Genomic DNA, 23341 nt, shown 5'->3' on the forward strand with positions numbered 1-23341 from the left:
CAGGAAATTCAAAGGCAAGGTTTAGTGGAAAATACAGTTGCCTATGTGAAGTCTCACTCTAAGCTTACTGCTTTATGCATTTGTCAGCATGCTGATGTTTGCTGTGCCTGAAGGATCATGTTCCAGTTTCACCTGTATTTGTGTGTTTGAGAAAATAAACCTGACTCTGCAAGCAAGACAGTCCTTCTTTTGCCAGAAGAATGGCACAGTTTGTCTCGTTCAGAAGTCTGCCAGGAAGTACATGAATGAAGCACAACAAGCTTAAGATTTATACTATTGGGACATTTTGGGCAATTTTTGTGTTGAATCTGATAGCATCAGTTGAATACGGAATATTAAGAATCAACATTTACGTGATCAACAATGATGCATTACATTTGGTAGTATATTATAGTAAAATATGTTTTGTGTGGGTAGAGGACCTTTTCTGAAATTCTCACAGATAAGGGGACCCCCGAATGACACAGGAAACATCTGATATTTCCTTTCTGTTGGGTTTCCATTCAGGGATTAACAAAAAAAGAAAAAAAAAAAAAAAAGTTGAGAAGGGCTGTTAACTCTAATCTTTTATTGTAGCTCGGAAGAAAGTAGCAGTTTTCTGGGGAATAGCCTAAAAAAGAATCATTTAGCTTATAATAGCGCCAACCCTGGCAAATACAGGATACTTAAAATTCTCTGTGTCTGTGCAAAGCATATCTCTGGTTTTGAGTAAATTGTACGACTGATACAGTGAACAGTGTTTTGTTCAGGTTGACTTAAATGCACCTTTAAAATATGTTTTTCATGTTGAATCAGACTGTTGCTAATTGATAATCTATGTGATAAATCTATTGATATCTCTTGTAATTACAGAAATGATGTTGAGGTCATTGGCATTGTTTAAATTAATAATATAATTGACATTTTATGCAGGATCCTTAGGGCTTTATGAAGATTGAAGAGCAATAATACAATTATTGTTCATTATTAGCCGTTTAATTACTGATCCAAGTAAGGGATTAGTGTTGGGTTGGTTGAATGGCTGAATAATGGAGTATCGGGTGCCATCCCCAGTTTATATGCTCTTCTACTTCACTATGAAGGTCAGGCTGGGGAGTGGAAGCGGTGGGTGACAGGGTGGGCGACTTTGATTTGAAGCTTTGACACTAAGCTCAAAACACAGCAAAGGTATATTTATGTTGGGACAGGGAGGACAATTATCATGCAGTCTTGGCAGGGCACTTCTGTTCATCATAAACATGTATTATTAGGTTCATGTGCACATTTATTTCTTCTGCAGTACCTCTAGAAAAAGCTGCAGGTTTGCCTCTATGCAGGAAATTTCACTAAATGGTAAATGCTAAATGGTCTGCATTTATATAGCGCCTTTATCCAAAGCGCTACTCATTCACCCTTTGACACACACACACACACACACACACACACACACATCAATGGCGATTTGCTGCCATGCAAGGCACCAACCAGCAGGATCCAATCAGGAGCATTTAGGGGTTAGGTGTCTTGCTCAGAGACACTTCGACACACCCAGGGCAGGATCGAACCGGCTACCCTCTGACTGCCAGATGACTGCTCTTACCTCCTCCAATGTCACTTCACTAAAGCAGCAGTAACCATCTTTCTCAACAGTTGTGAGAACATTTTGAAAATCATAATACCCAATCACCCTTTCTACATAGAATGAGACAGACCCCCCCCTACACACGCCATCATCATTGTGAACGTGCATCAACGTTTCTAGCTATGACTCCTTTTCGGCAAGCCAGTTCTAGCATACGTGATCTATCCAATATGTAACGTTAGCTTACCTAGCCTGCCAAGGGAAACTACTGTACCTAGCTTCACTTATCGCACATAACTTTAGCTCCACAGCTCTCTTCAACACTACCTGCTCCTGACGTTCTTGCCACCTTCTGCCTTCTGCTTCTATACTTATTCTAGTTTAGAACGAGTTGTAACAAACTCTCTTTTCTTCTTTTTGGCATCAGATACTGCCGGTGATGCAGAAGTGGGTTGTTTGTCCACCACTAGTGAAGCGGTTTGCATCTACTGTTTGCATCTAGCTATGTGTACAAATATGTGAACTCACAAGGTCAATCTTCTTGTTGCTTGGTTCAAAATGTGAACCTCCCTTCTTCTTTAATTGGCTCACATTGTGAACCACTTTATTTTGAAAACAAGAACTTGGGCTGATTCCCTGGTTTTAGAATGCAGAATTTGAGTGCATAAGCACTGGGTACGGTGCTGGAGTTCTCTCACGTCAGCTATTTCTGTAATTGCTACCAATTAAGCATGGCCATTCCTCGATAACTTAAAAAAAAAAAAAAGTGCTGCTTTAGTCCAAAATTTCAAGTAATATGTAGATTTAAGAAGATGTTGCGAAATCTGAAAAAGAATGGTAACAACTAAATCACCTATTGATATTGTTTAGTTGGCTCATTAAGGACTTGATAACTAATCGAGGAAAGCAAACAGAAACAGGTTGTTTATTATCATTGATTTAAAGTAAATGTCAGTGGATTTTATGTGCTGTATTTCATCATCATGTGCTTTTAAACTTTGAAATGGTATTTGTTTAATGATGCACCCACAAAAGCTGTGCCTTCAGCCAGCTTGCAGTTGTGTTATCGTCCCCAATGGAGATGCTGGTGGTGTTGACTGTTGAGCAGAGTCCATTTACAGTGATGTATATAGCTGGCCTGGCTGGCGTGGGGAGACTTTTAAAGAACTCTAAAAGAACTCGAAAAAGAACGGCTCAGGGTAGTTCCTAAATAAGAACCTGGTATAACCTAGAAACATCATCCTGGAAAATAAAAATATGGAATATGGAAAAGTACTGCACGATAATGTTTTTGACATTGATGCGAAAACGCTGATGGATGTGGACGGAATTCTGGAGGGGGGGGGGGGGTTGCATTAGTAGGAGCTGGGATGGAGCACTGTCTGTCAGCATGCAGTTCCATGCCATGTCCCACGAGTGCCCTAATTTCCTGTTTGGTAAACGCTGATAAATTCACACATTTACCATGGCCTTGCTGACCTTTTCACACAGCTTAAACCGGGGAGTCAAACTCAAGACCTGGAAGGCTGTGGTGTATGCGGGAGTTTGTGGTTTCGTCAGCAACCACTTTAGTATGTAGACATTCTTTCTTTGGGTTCTTCGCCCAATCATTGAATTAATGTATTCACTTCCTACTAAAAACCATCAGCTGTGGCCCACCAGGATCGGAGGCTGACAGCCCAAGCTTAAATGCTCACTGTGGTCTCTTCAGGGCCATCGTTCTTTGCCCCGTTTTCATCTCGTCTGAGTGTCTTTTCATGAGACCCATGGATTGAATTGCCATGCTGAGAGTGTGCGGATTCGCTGTCCTCATCTGCCTCTGCATGGAGGTCAAAGCCCAGTCAAGCCATGTGGATCTAATAGTCTAACAGAGCATCTTGGGAAGGGTATCTGAAGGGAATTTTTATTCATTTCATTCACTCCAGCATAATGCTCACTGTTCACCATCTGTCACGTAGGCATGATGCACCTGCATGCTTTACACATGTGGGAGATATGTACCCCTATACAATGCATTCATTGTGTGGGAAAACTATAAACAAATTAATGATAATATATTTAAATATTTTAATATAGCTAATGATACTGCGATGTATGCGATGAGTCTTATATTGTAGGCAGTGGTGTCTGCACTGCGCTGCTCCTTGGCTGTCTCACAGCGTTTCTTCTTTCTGCAACACTGCACAGCTTAGCTGGATTTCTGCCGCTGTGCACACTGTACTGGTGTGTGCTGCACGCAAGGACCCACCCAACACTGGGAATACGAGCGAGCGCTTTTCTCGTGCGGTACGGACACGCGATGCTAATACACCATCTGTGATGTGTGAATCCTCTCATTGCTTCTAACCCTGGTTCAGGAGCCATGACACTCTCCCTTCAGTCATTCAGCACTGTGTACTTTCAGTCAGTGATTTCCTGTCAGTGATGTCACCCTGCAGAAACGGTGGAGGTAGTGAACCAGTAGGGTGTGTTTGTGAATCCCTCTGAGGCTGATGCCTTGTGGCATGGTGATGATTCTGTGTAGTTTCCAGCAGAGTGAGGATTAGCTTCCCCTTGCTCGCACGCGAGCACACACACACAGGCTCAGACGTACACGCACACACACACACACACACACACACAGACCACATCAACTGTGCATAGCACTATAAAATATCACCTTGGACTGTCCCCTATGACAAATCGTCCATCGACATATGTAGGCAGAAGATTTGCATTAAGTATTGTATGATAACTTATGTTCTTTGTGATTTCTCTTGGGTAACTGAGCTCATGTCCGCAGCTCAGCGCACATTATAATAAACAGCAGAGGTGAGAGAACTTGCACACCCTTTCCCCCCTCTATCAAGGAGATATATGCTGTCCATAGCTTCCTAGGCCTTCTTTAAACCTGTCCTATATTGTTTACACTTGGTTACAGCAGGTAGCTGGTTCTGTAATCCAGCTCAAAATAAATAATCTTCATTGACAGTTACCCAGTATGGTCTATTGTTTTTATTGATGTATGTTTATGGTGAAATTGTGTCTGGCCACTTGAAGACTTCTGTTGAAAGAAGGTAGATTGTTTTTCACTCTGTTTTTTGGGGGGCAGTGGGGAGATTTCCTGTTGATTGAAACTCCCAGCAGTAATGTGTGCCTTTGGGTGCCCTCAGGCTGATTTGAACCTTCACGTTTGAAGCTATGTTTTCCTGGGAAATTTTCTATTTTGTGTGACGGTATTGTGTGTTATTTGCTTTGCGTACAAATCACTTTTTGTTACACTGATGATCACAGACTGTCATCTCCATGAACCCTGCTAGTGTTTGCTAATTAACAGGCTATCTTTAATGCTGTTACTTTTAACACATTCTTAAGATAAAACCATCACAGATTGCACAGCACAGTGCCTTTTTCCTGATGAGTAAAAAAAAAGAAACATACAGCCATTACGGGAAGAACCTGGAGAATTGCCCAGAAAAATAGGTGGTTCTTAACCACTCTTGGAAGTTGGTGGCAAATGGAAAAAAGCTAAATAATCAATTTGCTATCTGAGTACAGAGAAGGAGTCAATATATACAGAACCGTACCCCAAATATAATCGTATATACAAATGTAGACCAAAGTAGTGGAGTACACAACTCATTCTTCCATTGAACTGATTGTAGCTGAACATTACAATAGTGTAATTCCAATTCCGATTTTAATCATCAAACCGAATCATTCATCACAATGGTGTTAATACGATTATACCTGATTTTCTCATTATAAGCTGTGGATTTATTGTCAGTACTATTTCTTACTTCCTTTTTTATTAAACTTGGGCTGGTTTGGTCAGTTGAATGTATGCATGTGGAATGTGCTTACAGCTCAAGGTCTTTCTCCATACTTTGAGTCACTGGAATGGTTTCTGTAGGCAATGAAAGGAGAAGGCACAGATAGCGTATCAGCGTTGAGTTGTGTATCAGTCTCCTTGCTGGAGAGCTCTAGCTACAGTCGGGTGTATTGTGAGAAGTGGTGAGACCCTGCATTAATGAAGACTTGGCCATGCTGAGCGATGCTGTGCTTTGAGGAGGCAGAAATTAAGAGGTTTTCCACTGCAGCTGTGAGCCCTGTTGTGGAGCTGGAATAAAACAGAGCAGCGTATTCCTGTGACGAGCAGACTGGTGCACGCCACTGCTGGATTTATACCTGATTTCTGCCTCTGTCCTTCTCCTGGATATCCACAGTGGCCTTGGATTTGGTTAACGTTTGTAAAAAATATTTTAAATTACTACTGAATATGTGTGTTTGTTTGCAAATCACATTCAAGGTGTTCATCTATTGTCTGCCGATATATTCAATATATGTGATGGCCACAGTGTTTGCAGCGGTAATTATACTTGTATGAGGCAGATCAGAGGTGTTGCTCTGGAAGACCTGCTAGGCAGTGTTTATTAGCTCTGTTTTCGAAAGGGAAGAAAAACAGAATGGGTTAAAACGATTTAATTGCTGCTGTGGGCTATCCCTCCTCTGGTGTTTGAGTGCTTTGTCATCTGGAGGAGCAGGCACGGCCCAGTGCGTGGTGCTGTGGACGGGTGCAGTGACCTGACTGTGTTCCCGCTGACCTCACTGCAGTCAGGCTCCCAGGGCAGCATGGGATTTGGGGAGGGATGAACACACTTGTGTCACCAGAGATACATCTCATTTGTGACCCCCCCTCCCCCTCCCCCCTCCCTCCCCCCTCCAGTCACAGTTGCCACTCTCAGATAGGAACAAGGGAGCTGTCTGTGCTCTTCAGATCCCCTCCTCCCTACGTGGTCCACACACACACCCACTCACGCACACACACACACACACACACACACACACACACACCCATCACATCACACTCTGTTCTGGCACCTCAGAATGTGCTGCTGTTGTATTTGGAAGTCCGTTTCCTGTCTAATCCCGTCTCCTTTGTACAGTCAAACACCTTTCAAGCTCATATAATACACGTCCTTGGCAATGTTATAATTGTGTTTAACATGAGATATATTTATGATGTGTCATATCCTGTTTTTGCTGCCATGTGCTCGAAATATCTTTTGCATTGTAGCCTGTGGTAAAGGTGTCTTCAGCGGTCATATTAGGGTCTTCAGATAATGATGTTTACCTGTGTTTGTGAGCCTGGCCGAATGTCTAGTTCTCAGAATGTTAGAATCCCTTTCTGTGGCACTGACATAGATCACACAACAGCCTGGGCGATGTTGGGGTAAAACCAGGTATGTACGTGCAGGTTTTTATCAAAGCCTGTGGCTCAAAGGCGTAATGCACACATGTACACGCGAGCACATACATGTACACACGCATGTGGGCAGTTCCGCTCTCTTGCCCTACAGGAAGGAGCTGACGGACAGGAGCCTCAGCGGTTAAAAATACTGCACCATCAATGAGGGCTGAGTGCCTCAAATCAGCAAATTAAAGGATTACTAACCAGAGGTGTAATCCAGCTGTCAGTCTAATAGTTTATTAGTTAACGGAGGGAGAGACACAGAAAATGAAAGAGTTAGGAGAGAAAGATGATAAAGAAAGTGTGAGAGAGGGTGTGAAATAAATAGATAGTAAAGGTATAAAGAGTCAGAGAGCGAGCCGATTTGACCTGGGAGTGGGAGTAAAAAAGACCTTTTTGTGGAGCTCAAGGCACTAGGTAGGCAGTCCTTTTGTTAGAATTAACTCCCTCTGTATTGCCCAATCAGAGCTTAAACCTGATTGTGAATGTTTCCGGTAAAGATCAGTCCAAATGAAAAATATTTTTTCTTTCAATTAAAACACTTTAAGGCATCAGTTCACATATAATTTGGCCAGTGGTAACATAGACTCAAAATAAAAATGAAACTACAGGAATCCACCTCTTAAATGTGTCGTGCTTTATTAAGGATATATTTGGCAATTTATGTGCTGTTTGTGTGTGTTTGTGCGTGTGTGTGCTGGAGATTGGGAAGAGAACACACCAGGCCCCTTGTGCCTTCACAGACTGATATTGCGGAATGGTAGAGTGGCTGTTCACCTCCTTTGACCTCCTCTAACCTCCTCCCACCTCCTCCTCGGGCTGCTCCTGTCTTATGGATCAGTACTGCAGGCATGAAGATGCTCTGTACACGGGAGACTGTGTGGGCTCCTGTGCTAATGCTCATACCTGACGCCTTCTTCTGCAGGCTATGACAGGAGCTCAACTCCAAATGTCCGGGTCAGTGACCTCTCTCTGACCCCTGCCCGGTCAGGTGGCATGTCTGTGTAATTGAGCTGCGAGCACGCGATCACGCTTGCTATTCACCCACTTGTCTGTTCGGTGGCCGCGTGCACGTGTGTGTTTGCCTGGAGGGGGTTGAGAGTGTGTGTTTGGAATTAGACGTGTTTGCGTGTGTGTGCTTGTGTCTGTATTTGAGAGTATATTTAATGGGGCGGGATGGGGTTGGGGTGATGTGGGTGTGATTGTGATTGTGATTGTGTGTGTTTGTTTGACGAGGGTTCTTTGTCTGCGATGGTATCTGTGTGTAGATGATGCGTGCTTGCGTGTACATGGGTGCGTGCCTGTGTGTATGTGTATGTGTATGTGGAATGTTGAATGTGTACAGTCTTATGTGTTTGTGCTTGTCTATGTGTATGTGGAATGTGTATGTAGCTGCATCCATTTCCCTCAGATGGCATATTCGTTTAAAATAGAATTATAGTTTAAAATCATAACAATGCAATTTTTTCTGTGCTGACTGCAAACAGTAACTTTGACTACTCTGCCTCACCACGGACACACACACACACACGGATACACTCTGTCACAACATAGTTATTCAAGTCTCTTGAATGTCTTCTGCTCTTCTGTGGCTGAAGGAAAGTAAAGATTGTGTTCCCATTTGAAGAAGCCATCAAAGAAAAGCTGGGAAATGCAATTCTGTGGGGGAGAAGAAAGATAGAAATGCTGGCCTACACCTATCATTTAAGATCAGTTTGTTTTTGAAAGCGGACTGATTCCTTGTGTTTCCCATGTGCCAGACTGCTGTGGTCCATTTCCTGTTTTCTCTGCAGCACGCCCCTTTCATGTCATCCTACAGTTTAATTGAGAGATTTTTTTATTAATCTAATCAGAGCTTCACAGGCACACTTTTGACTCTAGGGATGGTAGTAGTGGGTGTAGAGGTGTGAGCAGATGGAATGAAATTCCTGTTTTGAGTAGAATCGTGCAGACTTGCCCTTGTAAACTTCCTGCATTGCACACGTTTCGTTGTCTTAATGAAGTGACCTTTTTCGGGTGGAAATCTATTTGAAAACCATCTATCAGACAGGTTATTTGTGCATGCATTATTTTTTCGTAGTTTTTTTTCCCCAATAGTGGTTTCCAATGGTCACATTTTATTTATAATAATTTGAGGACAGGATCTTTAGTGAAACAGATTTGAACTTGTTAGCAATGCTCTGTCAGTGGAACACCTGCGTGCAAACCATCTACGGCGGCCACAAGAGTGTAACTGCCTCTGCAAATGAGCTGGCCTTATTCCACATCCTGGCTTTGCCTCCACGTTAAGGTTAACCATGGATGAAAGGACTGTTGTTGTTATATTTTAAAGGATGATGCACTCTGAGATGTTTATGACTCGGTTCCGGATTCAATCAATACTTGTCCTTGCTTTTGACTTTGAAAACAGTTTTGTCAGTTCATCTTGTGGATTGCTGATTTTGTGAAAACAGTTTTTGGAGAAGAAAAGCGTTTACGTTATTGGTAAAATATAAGGGCAAATATGGATTTAGTCCAGGTCATGATGGATACATACAGTTCATGACTGTGGCCTGGTTTCAATAAACTTTTGTCTTTTGAAAACTTTAGTGGAAGTTTAATTTCTAAAGAAAAGAGTGTATATTAGTATATGTTTAAAGCGGTAGATGGTACATGGTTGACACATTCTGCAATATTTCGGTGCAGGGGAGAGAAAAGAAAGATAAAATGGACCGCATGAGAAACTGTTGGTGTTTATTGATCTGTGCAGACCAGCCCAGGTTCTTGTCTGTCATTCATGAGTCATATACAATAAACCCACTTGCATTGTTTCTTTGAGTTTTATTTTTGAAGAAGTGTGAAGAGAACATCCAGTCCAACTGGCCCAGACTGGGGCAGGTTTTCTACCACACTTCTAAAACACTGGCTTTATTTGTGAACTTCTCACCCAGGTCTGGTGAAATGCATAAATGTGTTAATATTTTCATCCAATTAAGTCATGGTGGTTTGACTTGTTTTGCACATTGCAGCCTCTCGAACCCCTCCTCCACTTTACTTTAATCACCTCTGTTTTCCCACCATTATGAACAGCAGATCCCAGATACATGTAGGCTTTAGAAAGGCTTTGTTATTGTTGACAAACTGCGCACCACAGCTTTTACTGATGTTCATTTTAATAAACAGAGGCTGAGCTAACCTCTGTTGCTCCTTCCTCGTGTCTTTGTAGATATTACCCTGGAAACAGTGTCTCCAATAAGCCAAATGCATTTCAGGTTTTATTTGTTTTGCCTTTATAAACTGTTATTTCCGCTTTTGTCATTTTGCTGCTATCGTTTAAGCTAGGCTGAGTTTGCAGAATTAATGGGGTGGTAAAATGAATGTCACCTCTCAGTCAATTGACATTATCACGTACATTCCATTTCTAACACACACATGCGCACAAACACACACACACACGCGCGCGCGCGCGCACACACACACAAACACGCAGACTCACATACACGGGCAATGGGGTGTACACAGGAATTCAGTCCATGTATTCAGTCACAACTTAAATGTAGAAATGGAAGTCCCATGGGCTGATTATAGCTACAGGCAAAGCAGATGCGTGTACACAACTTTAATTAATGAACAGCATCATTAGCAATGCACGCTTGCCATTGTGAGTTAGGGATCAGGGGGGTGCAGGAGGTCTTGTTTCAGATTTGTTGCTCGGGATTTGGCTCATGGCCATTCTTATTTTTGCTCTCAAAAAAACCTTTTCTATCTGAGTGTAGTAGACACAAGTGGACGGTATCTCTTGTATTTAATGACATTGTCAATAACATTTTTTGTGTCCTTACTGTAAGTGTGTGTGCATGCTTGTTTGTGTGTGTGTATGTGTGTGTGTGTTTGTGTTTGCGTATGTGTTTATCTGTGTGTGTTTGTGTGCATATAAAAGATCATTGCATTTCTGTGGCGTGATGTTTGCTGAACTGAGTCAGTAGTGCTGTCAGCAGTGACCACTGAAATATTTGAAGCATGCTGCTTTCCCACGGGACACATTTTGGTTGGCACACACCCTTATCTGATTAGACTCAAATACCATTGTCTCTGTGGTCGCTGAGGTAAACCTTTTGCACCACAACGCGGTCTGTAGCTATGAGTGGTGTAGGATTCTCAAGAGCAGTGTTGTTTGTTCGTGCACTTCTGCAAGCAGACACTCACTTGCACTGTCTTACGCACGTACATGCGTGCACATACTCCCACACACAGCCAAATCAATGCTGGTTAGGGTCTCTTTTTTTGCTACTAGCGCCGCGCTAAAGACCACTAAAAGTGAGGGTCAGAAGGTTCATCACTGTCTAGCCATGCGGAAGCATTGGCAGCCTGCTCAAAGTATTGGCAACTTTCTGGAGTGTACACTCATTTCTCCTGGAACCTCTGTAACCTTGGTTGTTGGAATGGAAATTTGCCTTTAGCAGTGCTCCAGCGAGCAGCACAGGAGGCAGGCCAGCAAAGCTCCAGGACTCCGGACACAGGGTGTGAACATGCCCTTACTGTTCGAAAGCTCACATTCCCCGCTCAGCTCCAGGACCCCTGACACAGGGTGTGAACGTGTTCTCACTGTTCGAAAGCTCACGTTCCTCCCTCAGGTGCAGCTCCAGGACTCCTGACACAGAGTGTGAACGTGCCCTTGCTGTTCGAAGGCTCACGTTCCTCCCTCAGGTGCAGCTCCAGGACTCCAAACGCCGGGTGTGAACGTGCCCTTGCTGTTCGAAGGCTCACGTTCCTCCCTCAGGTGCACACTCCTTCTCTGCACTCGCCTTCTTGTGATTCTAGCTGCACTGTGCCGAGGCGGAGAGGGTGATTATTGTTTTATATTGAAACGTGCTGCCGCTGGATTGCCTTGTGCTGAAATGTGCTAGCAAGCGCTGATGGCTGGCTGTGACTAAGCAGCCCTGCATGCGATAGCATCACTCACTCAGTGAACTCAACTCACTGATGGAGTGAGTGGCTCCCCCTAATGGATGACATTATCTTTTTTACCCAATAGATGGAACACATGTCCCAGCAAGCCATGATTGTATTATTTAATGTATTGTCATTGTGCACAGACATGCTGTGCTTCCATTTGCCTGAAATCAGCTGTCCCATTTACACAATGTATTCTGGCTTTCTGCAATCAACCATTTTGCGCAATTGTGAGTTGAAACAGGGTGGTTGCAATTATTTCTGTGCCTTGAATTCTAGCGGGTGGCAGCGCCAGTCATTATTTGTTCTCTGGACCATATTTTTTGAATTTTTATGCATTTATATATTTTGCTTGAACAGTAAATGGACATGTCCTCAAAAGGCTTCTTTCCTCCTCGTTACACCGTTATTGATCATTTTGCTCCATAATCTTGGCACAAAGAAGCAGCCTAGCCTCCATGCTCATTACCATTATGAGCTCCGGTTGTTATGCGACACCTACATTATTTCTCATGTCTTATCTTGCATTCAACGTCTCCTCAATTTGTCACAGACGTGCTGAATGGTGCATATGTTTGTGTGTCGGTAGTGGACCCTTTGACACTGGCTGTTGGTGCCGCGGAGCCGCTGTTATTGTAATGGCTAGTCGGCACATTGAGACATTCCCAAAAGCCTCCCCTGTGCTTTCAGAAACGGAGAACAGCCAGACACCTATGCTTCAGGCAAACGTGGAGTCGGCAACATCAGCGATTTAATCATTAGGAAGTAAAGGTGGAGAACTTGCAGGCATGTTGAGTAACACTCCAGGGGCCGCATACAGTACGCTCTGACTGGGAGGACCGGTTTTTAGTATTGTTCATGCGTAGTACAGTGCAGTGCTGATTGTGTCTCTGTGTGCAACTGTGGAGAAAGCATCTCTTGACGTTAGCATATGCTAAATGTTTGAAACATGACTGAGGTGTAACAGCACACTTTGTAGGGTGAGGCAGACACTTCATTCATGCCCCACAGCGGTAATGATGAATACGTCCCCCCTGCTGTGTAAAGAGTTCTCAAAGTTAATGCCTACTGACATATTTATTTTCCAGTATGCAAACTGCCTCTGCGAGCGAACATCACCGGTACCGGGGAAAGCAACCTGACAGTGTTTTTCCTGACTAATTACATTTCATTGTAATTGACAGCTGCCTGTCGGTTGTGCTTTCAATATTCACTGTGGATATGCCGTACTGAACAATGCTTTTATCGGGCTCCAGTGGCCTTGAGCTCACAGTCATACATTAGATAGGTTGTTGGTAATTCGTATGAACACATACTATTAAATCAGAGCATCATATTATACCTTACTTTTGAGATTTAAGATGAATTCCGGTGTATGCTATATATTCTGCCGAGTACAGACACACGCACAAACACACACATGCACACACACACACACACACGCACACTCACTCAGACAGTATACATAGAGTATTATGGGAATGTCCCAGGGTACATACAGGAGAGAGATAATGGCACAGAAACCCATAGGTATACTGTTCAAATGGAGCAAAAGCAGTGGTAGTCCTCTCCATTGTGCAGTGTCCAGTGATGGAGGTAGGGAGCGTAGGGGTGTCTGGCCCCGGAGTCTCAGGCTGAAATGAGATAAAGGGTTTGGGCGGGTCAGTGAATGCAGCAGCGACCGTGGTGGGCACTTGCGGGAGGAATGCACCCACAGTGGAGCTCTCCATGGTGCTACACCACCGTGGTTTCATTCTTGTGGGATCACATCGAGGCTTCCTTCCATGACGAATATCGAAAAAATTTCAGATCATCTTTGGTTTTTGTGTGTGGGTAAAGTATAATTCCTTCCATTTCATAAAAACTGGGTATGAATCACATATGCGATCCATTTCAGCATACAGGGACATGGTAATAGTGCTGCACTGTGACATTGTGGTGGGAGGCTGTTGCTAACGAGAGACTACGGGCAGGCTTATACGGCGGTGTTCAGACCATGGTGAGCTTCCGAACACAGGGACATTGTGCAGTTATTTGTTTCTCTATAATTATTGGTCCAATTTACATCAATCAAATTGTTTCAGTGTTTGCAATAGTCAATAAGCAGCCATAATCATAAACCACATTCCTCAGGAGAAAAACTACCATTGAACAGACGTTAACTTCTTGTGGAAGTGGCTGCTTCCCCATGTTCTGTTCAGAACACAGTGAGTTTACGTTACTTTCCTTCAAGCCAATGGCCAGTGATTATTCCAATGATCCTGGTTAAGAGTACAAGAGGAGAGAGCTAGCAGTGGTCTCAGAACAGGTATATCTCTCACTGACAGTATGTAGCCTTTGGCTGAAAAGATGGGAGTAAGCAAAGCAACCTTACCCCATAGCCTGCCTGACTACACTGTCTCTTACCTTTGTCCTCATTGAAGTGGCTGGATTCTGGCCATTTCCTTGATAGGGTTCATAATAGAGCCTTATAATGGCAATATGCAACTGGGTTTCAAAATGTTCTCCATTTGTCAATCACATCTGCACACTCATCTCAGAAATCCCAATTAAATTTCGAACAACAAGGTGCTGATTTAATTCAAGGTGCAATAATTAGTGAAGGAGGAATTCAGAGGATGAAAAAAAACCACAGGGACGGAGGCACTTGCCTCTTAAATGTGTGTGTTTTTTTTTATTAAGAATTGATTTGGCCAAGTCATAAATGAGATGAGCAGAGTAGCGAGGGGAAAGTACCTGCTCTATCTGCCTTTTGTTACAGCAAATTGTTTGTGCTGTTCCGCTCCTCCCTTGCTCAACCCTGTTTTCTTTTGGGCTGAGAGAAAGATTGAGCAACAGAGAGTGAGAGCTGGGTGGAAAAAGAGGATGAGAGCGAGACACAAACAGAGAGGGAGAGAGCGGGCGGGGGAGGGAATGTAAAACCCCACGCTAACCCAATGACGGAATTTAGCGGGGGCCGAAGGGGGTTTTGCGTGCTTGTCCTTCTGGCGTTGCTGGGAGAACATTAGTAGGGTTAATTATTATCCTCCATACAAGAACAGAGCACAATTATGAAGAATATACTGGGTCCGTTGCCATGGGTCGGATATGGATTGACCTGCCCCATATCCCGCTTACAGCTGGCCAGAAACGGATCAGTACAATTCTTAATATTCTCCGTTCTCAAACGGGGCCGTATTGTACACTTAGTGGTTACTATAGTTTTACTCGTTTATCTGACTCCATTTAAAATATAATTTAGAAATTTGGGTTTGTAACTTACGCGGACCTCGGGAGTGATTACACTCGACTCGTACCTGCGCCACCATTACTCAATAGATGCTCCCGGGGTTAGCATTACTGCTGAAGTCTCAGTTCGGTGGAGAACTCAGAGGCTGAGGGTTCAGTCAACACAGTACATGCAAACCTGCCATGATAGTTGTGAGCCCAGGTCGGCATAGCATTAACTGGGCTCCTTGGAGCTAATTTGGCAGGAACCAACGCCGTAACGCCTATGGGTTCCCTTCGCACCAGATTACAAGAGCCTTGCATCCCCCGACCCTTTAACGGACAGAAATTTGCTGGCCTCACAGCTTAGAACATCACAGATGCACCACGCCGCCGATCGGTCGGTCTTTAGCCACCATTTCCCCCTGAGTATTCAGTTGTAATTTAGGCTGAAAAGGTACAAGATGAATTAGAGTCATGGAGATCATGCAAGTTACAAACAAAATAGTTTATTCGCAGACAGGTAGGTTATTAGCTTTAGAATATCACAATCAATTACAAAATACACAAATTAAGAATAGAGAGAGTAAATAATCATACCTAGCCTGCTTGGACTACACACAAACACAGAGTATAGAATATGCCGTGTGGAAAGTCGAATATGATTTTCCGCTGCTACACATACATACATGCATACACAAGACATGTTGTGTGGGAAGTCAAATACGATCTTCCTGGTACTTACATACACGTACAATATGCTGTGTGGGAAGTCGAATACGATCTTCCCAGATTGGTCTGTCTCCCTTGCTTTTATGCCGAATCATACGTTTGAAACCAGGCGGCAGTGCCATAAATCAACCTGGAGGGGTGGTCAAATCTGGAATTTAGACCCCCACCGTTGGGGGTTGTTGAGTCGGGAAAATGAGATGATTACCAAGAGAGGACGTGTAGGTTTTCCCTTGAGTTACTGAAACTATGGTTTATTAAACTCCATTTGGTATGAAATGTATCTCATCCGATTCCTTGATTTTACCAGATCACATCCATACGAAACAGATTACCCTTATGTTTTATTATGTTGCAGTTATCATGAAACTTCCCTCCTGATTATCCATTTTACATGCAATTCCTGTTACCATTACATAAGACTTGATGCAATAATACATGGATCACATGGGCAATGTTTTCAAGGTTTTACCAGGTCTATTTACTATCTTAATAGCAGTTTTGAATATTTAATCTAGGAGAACAGTCACCGGTGTAATGGCAGCAGTGCCCAAATGAGGGCACTGTGGCATTGTCCGGAGTCTTCCCCCTTGGAGGTGCTCTGGTAGTTGGTCACGATTCCCATGACTTATTGACCCCTCAACTAAAACATCTTCCCCTTATCTCCTTCGGCCTGACAAAGCTAGTTTAAACAACATTGACCAGAAACCCCAGTTCTCAGGCCCCTCACAAATGGCAGCCCTTCCTGACCTTAAACACTACGCTACAGGCCGCCCCATCATATCTATGAATGCTGTAGTTGGGAGTTTTCATGATAACTACATTATGCTGTAAATATGTATTTGTGCCTCTCATGGTAATATACCTTTTGGATAAACCTGATTTGGGTGAATGAAAGGAAAAGAGACAAAACCCCCAGATTGCTTGGTTTCTTCTCCTTATCTCCGAAATCCAGGCCTTAGTTCTTGACCCTAAAAGTGAGTCACCCATCTATAATTTACAGCCAGGCCCACCAGGCAGAGACAGTACAATCAGAGACAGAACAATCAGTACAATTCTTAATATTCTCAGTTCTCAAACGGGGCCGTATTGTACACTTAGTGGTTACTATAGTTTTACTCGTTTATCTGACTCCATTTAAAATATAATTTAGAAATTTGGGTTTGTAACTTATGCGGACCTCGGGAGTGATTACACTCGACTCGTACCTGCGCCACCATTACTCAATAGATGCTCCCGGGGTTAGCATTACTGCTGAAGTCTCAGTTCGGTGGAGAACTCAGAGGCTGAGGGTCTAGTCAACACAGTACATGCAAACCTGCCATGATAGTTGTGAGCCCAGGTCGGCATAGCATTAACTGGGCTCCTTAGAGCTAATTTGGCAGGAACCAACGCCGTAACGCCCATGGGTTCCCTTCGCACCAGATTACAAGAGCCTTGCGTCCCCCGACCCTTTAACGGACAGAAATTTGCTGGCCTCACAGCTTAGAACATCACAGATGCACCACGCCGCCGATCGGTCGGTCTTTAGCCACCATTTCCCCCTGAGTATTCAGTTGTAATTTAGGCTGAAAAGGTACAAGATGAATTAGAGTCATGGAGATCATGCAAGTTACCAACAAAATAGTTTATTCGCAGACAGGTAGGTTATTAGCTTTAGAATATCACAATCAATTACAAAATACACAAATTAAGAATAGAGAGAGTAAATAATCATACCTAGCCTGCTTGGACTACACACAAACACAGAGTATAGAATATGCCGTGTGGAAAGTCGAATACGATTTTCCGCTGCTACACATACATACATGCATACACAAGACATGTTGTGTGGGAAGTCAAATACGATCTTCCTGATACTTACATACACGTACAATATGCTGTGTGGGAAGTCGAATACGATCTTCCCAGATTGGTCTGTCTCCCTTGCTTTTATGCCGAATCATACGTTTGAAACCAGGCGGCAGTGCCATAAATCAACCTGGAGGGGTGGTCAAATTTGGAATTTAGACCCCCACCGTTGGGGGTTGTTGAGTCGGGAAAATGAGATGATTACCAAGAGAGGACGTGTAGGTTTTCCCTTGAGTTACTGAAACTATGGTTTATTAAACTCCATTTGGTATGAAATGTATCTCATCCGATTCCTTGATTTTACCAGATCACGTCCATACGAAACAGATTACCCTTAGACAGCTTTTGCCCAGTTTCCCCTCGGCTCCTGAATGGTTGTGCTATCAAAGGTAGACTGTTACAAAACTAGACCATTACACTAGTCGCACTGAACCAATCAGAATAACACCAAACATTACTATATTCTGACCTGGGATTATCATGAAACATCTTTATACCATCTCCAATATTCCTGTGCTCTAACCTGTCAGGAATGTGAGAAAAGGGGGGCCCCCAGGGCCCAAGAAGGCACCTCTAAGAATCCTTCTCTCGCTCTCCCCCACAGGCATGTGTGCCAACGATGGGGGCTAACAATGTATGCTCCCGGAGGGGGAAGTCAGCAAGCTGACCAGCGCATGAGACCAAATGTTACTTATGACAGGTTTACAGGAGAGAGAGAAAGAGAGATGCACCTATCTGCATGTGGATTTCCACTCACTCTTCAAGGAGTCCCACATTACAGCGCAGCGGCATTGGGCTTCAGTAGGCACTGTCAGTAAACACAGGCAGCGAGCTGAAGCTGGCTTAGGAGACAGGGCTGGGCTGGGCTGGGCTGGGGTACGTGGAAAACCAAAACCATAGTAAAGAGCAAAATTGCAGCTTTACAGTGTTCTTTATTGCTATCTGTGGTGTGCAACTGCAAAGCACGTCACAAAGAACACTGAACATTCGGTCATTTGTTGTAACTATCTTCACCCTGAAAGCAAAAAAGCAGACAGGGAGAAGGCAACAGCAAAGAAAGTCCATCAAAACAAACACGTCCTCAGTGGCTATGCGGCCAACGAAGCTAATGTGGTAGTTTTTGAAGCCTCTACACTCTCATTTCCAAGATTCATCTGTTCTTTGTTGTTTAGGTATTCATATTTGTAAAAAAGTCTGCCGTTACCTTTGATCCTCTTTATCTTATGTGCGGGAAAAAGGCAATCTCCCCGTCAGACTGCCTGTGATGCTTCGGCCTTTTGCCATCAGCCTTCATTATGCTTTGGAGAAGCTGCCATACGCTTCAGTGGGTACTGTCCACAGAGGCGCGCCTCACAGTCCCCACAGTGCAGCGCTTTCCGTTTTATTGGAGGATGCGCATTTATTGGAGAATGCATATTTTATGCTTTCTGAGGAAAAAAATGGGAATCATCAGCTCAGCTCCTTCATTGAAAGCGATAGCCTTCGTATTGAACGGATATAAGGGTGTGCAGTGTCAGGCTGTGCGGTTCATTATTTACTGTCTTCAATCAAGCCTTTATGAATGGCAAACGCTGAAATACTGTTCCTGCCTGGTGCCAGACACTTCTCTATATATCATGGCTGTGCCTGTCTAAAGTCTAACAGCCATGTCTTCTCCTCTCTTGTCTTAGACAATTGAGCTGAAGTGCTGTGCCTGTGGACCATAGGATTGTTTCCTGATAAAGAGACCAAGCTCATTTCAGTTTGAAGATGAATGCAGTGGTGTTCAACCTTGGTGGTGGAGGGTGAGGACATCTGCTGGTTTTATATCAGGCCGGCTCTTCACCTTCTGATTGAACCTTCTGATTGTCCGGGTGGAGCCAATTGGCATCCCTCTGTGGTTCTGTGGGTAAGTGTGGCTGATGGAGGGCTGGTAAACCCATAGTGGATTATGGAGTTGTGGGCCCATACACAGTAATTGAGCTGGATCAAGTATTATAAAGAGGAAGCTTCATCATCTTGATATCACGGTGATTGTGCTAGCATGGTAGCTGTGCTAACTGCTTTTTGTGCATTTATTTTGCATTTATTTTCTTCTGCCAGAGTCTGTGAACTTTATTTTGGGGATGTGAGGGAAAAGCCTCAAATTACATTTCTACAAGTTTTTAAATCTTTTTTAACTCTGCACCAACTCCCCCTGCAAAGACTGTGCAGATACAGACAGAAATCCCTGGCGTAAGATCACAGCAGTTGTGAATTTCATATGCTTCACAGCAGAGAAAAGCTGTAATGATTCATGTGGAATCACACCTGGGTGCAAAGCCTTGGCAGAACATGAGCTGTACCAGACTGATAATGTGGCACAGTGGTTAAGGATCTGAGCTTGGAACCCAAATGGTGCAGGTGTAATTCTCACCAGAAAGGAAACATGGAAGCACAATGTGATATATAAAATAAAGGTTAAGCTCTGGACAAGGTTTTGGTTGAGCAAATGGCCATTGAAAACCACCACCTTTTAATATGAAGCATTTTCTCCCTTTGTGTCTCTCCTATTCCATTCCAAAGGGTATATAAAAAATAATAATGTTTCGAAGAACACAACAGTAGAATGGAGAGAATGAGATTGGTTTGAAATGAAAATACCATTCACTTTACTTTCTGACTCCAGACACTGCTGGGTGGCTGGACAGGTGGCCATTAGTCGGAATGTGTGGGGGTGTCTCGTCGAATAGTAGCAAAGGAAGGGATGTAGTTGCATGTATGTGTGTGTGTGTGTGTGGGGGGGGGGGGGGGGGGGGGCAGAACCTGTTCTTTAGTAATGAACGGTCAATTGCAATACTGTGAATGCTGTTCATGGCAACCAGCCAAACCTACTTCAAACAGTGCTGTTAATTCAATAAACATTAAATGGAGAAAATATGAACCTGGAACACACTTCAATGTTCAGACCATTCTAACAAACTGAGTACCCAGGCAAGGAGGGCCATCTTCAGAGAAGAAACCAAGAAACCAGCAGCAGCAATGAGGGCAGCATCGGGCTCTCGGACTGAAATGGGAGAAACGGCTCAGTATGACAATCAGTGCAGCACTTCATAGATCGGGCCCATTCTGTGAGAGCGCTGAGGCAGAAGGCACTTCTGAGCAAAGCCAGCATTATGCTGCTTTTGGAGTTTTCCAGAAACCGTGTGGCAAAGCCTGGGGCTATGTTAAAAAAAATTGTGGCCTGATGGAACTAAAATTGAGCTCTTTGGCCTGAAAGCTGAGCGTTACAGTATATGAGGTGCCAACCAAACACAGCTCCCCACCCTGGTAACTCCATATGTACCATCAGCATTGTGATGGCTTTGTGATGCTATGGAGGAGGAGGTTTGTGCCTCAGCTGGAGGTTTGCAACTATCACAGACAAGACACATGGAGCTAAACGCCGGCAAATTGGTGAGGGAACCCTGAGATGTGCCCAACTTCAATCACATTGAGAATCTGTGGCAAGACCTGAAGATATCCACTGATAATCTCCATCTAACTTGTCAGAGCTGGCGCAGGTCTGTGAAAGTGCATCTTGGGTTTTCCTATATGCTATGGGTGCGCCCATCAGGTCCAACAGCCATGCCTTTGTCTAAGAAATGGTCGTTTTTTGTAAAATACGTGTATTTCAATTACAAATATGTACGCTCAGTGAGCACTTTATTAGGTATTTATTAGACTTATTTTTAGACTTAAGTCTTTTGCTACTGTAGCCTATCGACTTAGAGGTTTGACATGTTCAAGTGTGTTCATAAATGCTCTTCTGCATACTGTTGTAATGTGTTGTTATTTGCATTACTGTTACCTTCCTGTCAGCTTTGACCAGTCAGTATGGCCCTTCTCCTCTGATCTCTCTCATTAACAAGGCATTTATGCCTGTAGAACTACTGCTCACTGGATGTTTTTCGTTTTTCGCACCATTCTCTGCAAGCTCTAGAGACTATTGTCAGTGAAAGGAAATCAGCAGTTTCTGAGATGCTAAGACCACCCTGTCTGGAACCAACAATCATTCCATGGTCAAAATCACTTGGATCGCATTTCTTCCACATTCTGAAAAACAGCTGAACCTCTTGACCATGTCTGCATGCTTTTATGCATTTAGTTGCTGCCACACGATTGGCTGATTAAATACTTGCATTAACAAGTTGGTCTACAGGTCTATTTTGATCATAAATTTGGCAAAGTATGTGAGCGATGGGGAAGAATTGTATTTCAATGTGACTGCAGAAGGTGTAAAACTCCATAGGGGTGAATGCTTTCTGAAGGCACTGTGTATTGTTTGCTAGCAGCTTTTTTTTGCCTCTTCAGGGAGAGAAGAAATGGCTTATGTCAAACATTGCTCAAAATAATTAATGAAAACGGCCTTTGAAAGCTGTGTCAGTCAGTGATGTACCGAGAATACACACTGAAGCAGAACAAAATTGGCCTCGTTTTATTCTCCTTCATTAATTCACCGGCAATGTTGTTTTTTATTTTAAGCAAACTGATTAAAGATGGCGCCTGGCAGTGTTGCATCTCACACGTTTGGTGTTATTGCGGGGTTCACACATCAACTTAATTAATGTCTGTTTTAATTACAGAAAGAGATTCATTTTTTGGTGCGGGTCCTCTTCTAACAGTGCATGTCAATTTACTTTTCCTATTTATCTTTGAGTTTTTGGTTGTTTTTTTTTGTTGGCATCTGTTCTCAGACACCATTTACTGCTGAGAGGGATTCTCAGTGTTGAAAGTTGAGTCCAATTCATGGTTAGTAACTTAATGAAATGGACATTGTTGTTCCTTTATTTCAGTTAATGCTAAGCGTACCTGTCTGAAGATTAGGAGACCCAGCCCACTCCGCCGACCTTTGCATTTGAATTTCAACTGTCGAGTGATTATGCGTCCGTTACAGTTTAAAATGAACGCACTAATCAAAAGGACTTGTGTGGGCCTGTCATGGTTTTATTTTCCCTGTTGAGGTAAGGTATAAATACGATGCAAACTTCCACAGTTAAGGAAAAAGGCAGAATACCAGAAAACCTGTCACATTTTTGTTGAAGCTTTTTAAACAAGCCCACCAATTATTTTCCCTCTTACGAGCCTGAGAAACAAGTGCATTTCCTGCTACAGAGCCAGGGGTATTAAGCTGGTAATTAATAGGCGTGGAAAGTACTGGTTGGGAAACTGGTAGGCATGCAACTCTAAGTTTGTAGGGTCAGTTCCCAGGTGGGGTCCTGGCCATTAAAGCACCTGAGCCAGGTACTTAGCCTGCATTGTTTCTGTGAAAAAATCCAGCTGCACAATGCGCCAATCACCAGGCTGCAGCTCCACCCTTCAGCCCCTCGCCCCTCTCCCGTACTCACTCCTTTTTTTTAAAAGGTCAGGTGCAGACGCTCATACACCGCCCTCTGAACCCAAACATCAAATCGCGCCTCGGACGTGGGTCTCCCAGATGACTCTCCATAACAGCGGTTGTCAGTCAGCCGCTGCCAGCGCCGCACTTCATTTCAGTGTAAATGGCGCTGACCTGCACAGGTCTGCAGCATCTGACAGCCAGCCCCGGCCACCATTTTGACACCATTTTAAGGAGTTTTTGAGAGCTCTTTTCACAAGACGACACTCTGATTGTGCGCCTGGAAAATGCTGCTGGTGACACTGCTGATGCGAGCCGCGTGGTGGCAGACAGCGGTGCGTGAGGGACCGGTGACTGAGCGGTGAGGGAGCGGTGAGGGAGCGGTGACTGAGCGGTGAGGGAGCGGTGAGGGAGCGGTGAGGGAGCGGTGAGGGAGCGGTGAGGGAGCGGTGACTGAGCGGTGAGGGAGCGGTGACGGAGCGGTGACTGAGCGGTG

At 43.8% G+C, this 23341-nt stretch overlaps 1 protein-coding gene across 2 annotated transcripts in view; it reads left to right on the plus strand.

Annotated features, from left to right (window-relative positions):
• The window catches only part of LOC133109904 (cadherin-4-like), a 310425-nt gene that overhangs the window by 86046 nt on the left and 201038 nt on the right, over positions 1 to 23341 (plus strand). The window lies entirely within an intron of this gene.

The sequence above is a fragment of the Conger conger genome, chromosome 14 (genome assembly GCF_963514075.1).
Source record: "Conger conger chromosome 14, fConCon1.1, whole genome shotgun sequence".
In the NCBI taxonomy this organism is placed as follows: domain Eukaryota; kingdom Metazoa; phylum Chordata; class Actinopteri; order Anguilliformes; family Congridae; genus Conger; species Conger conger.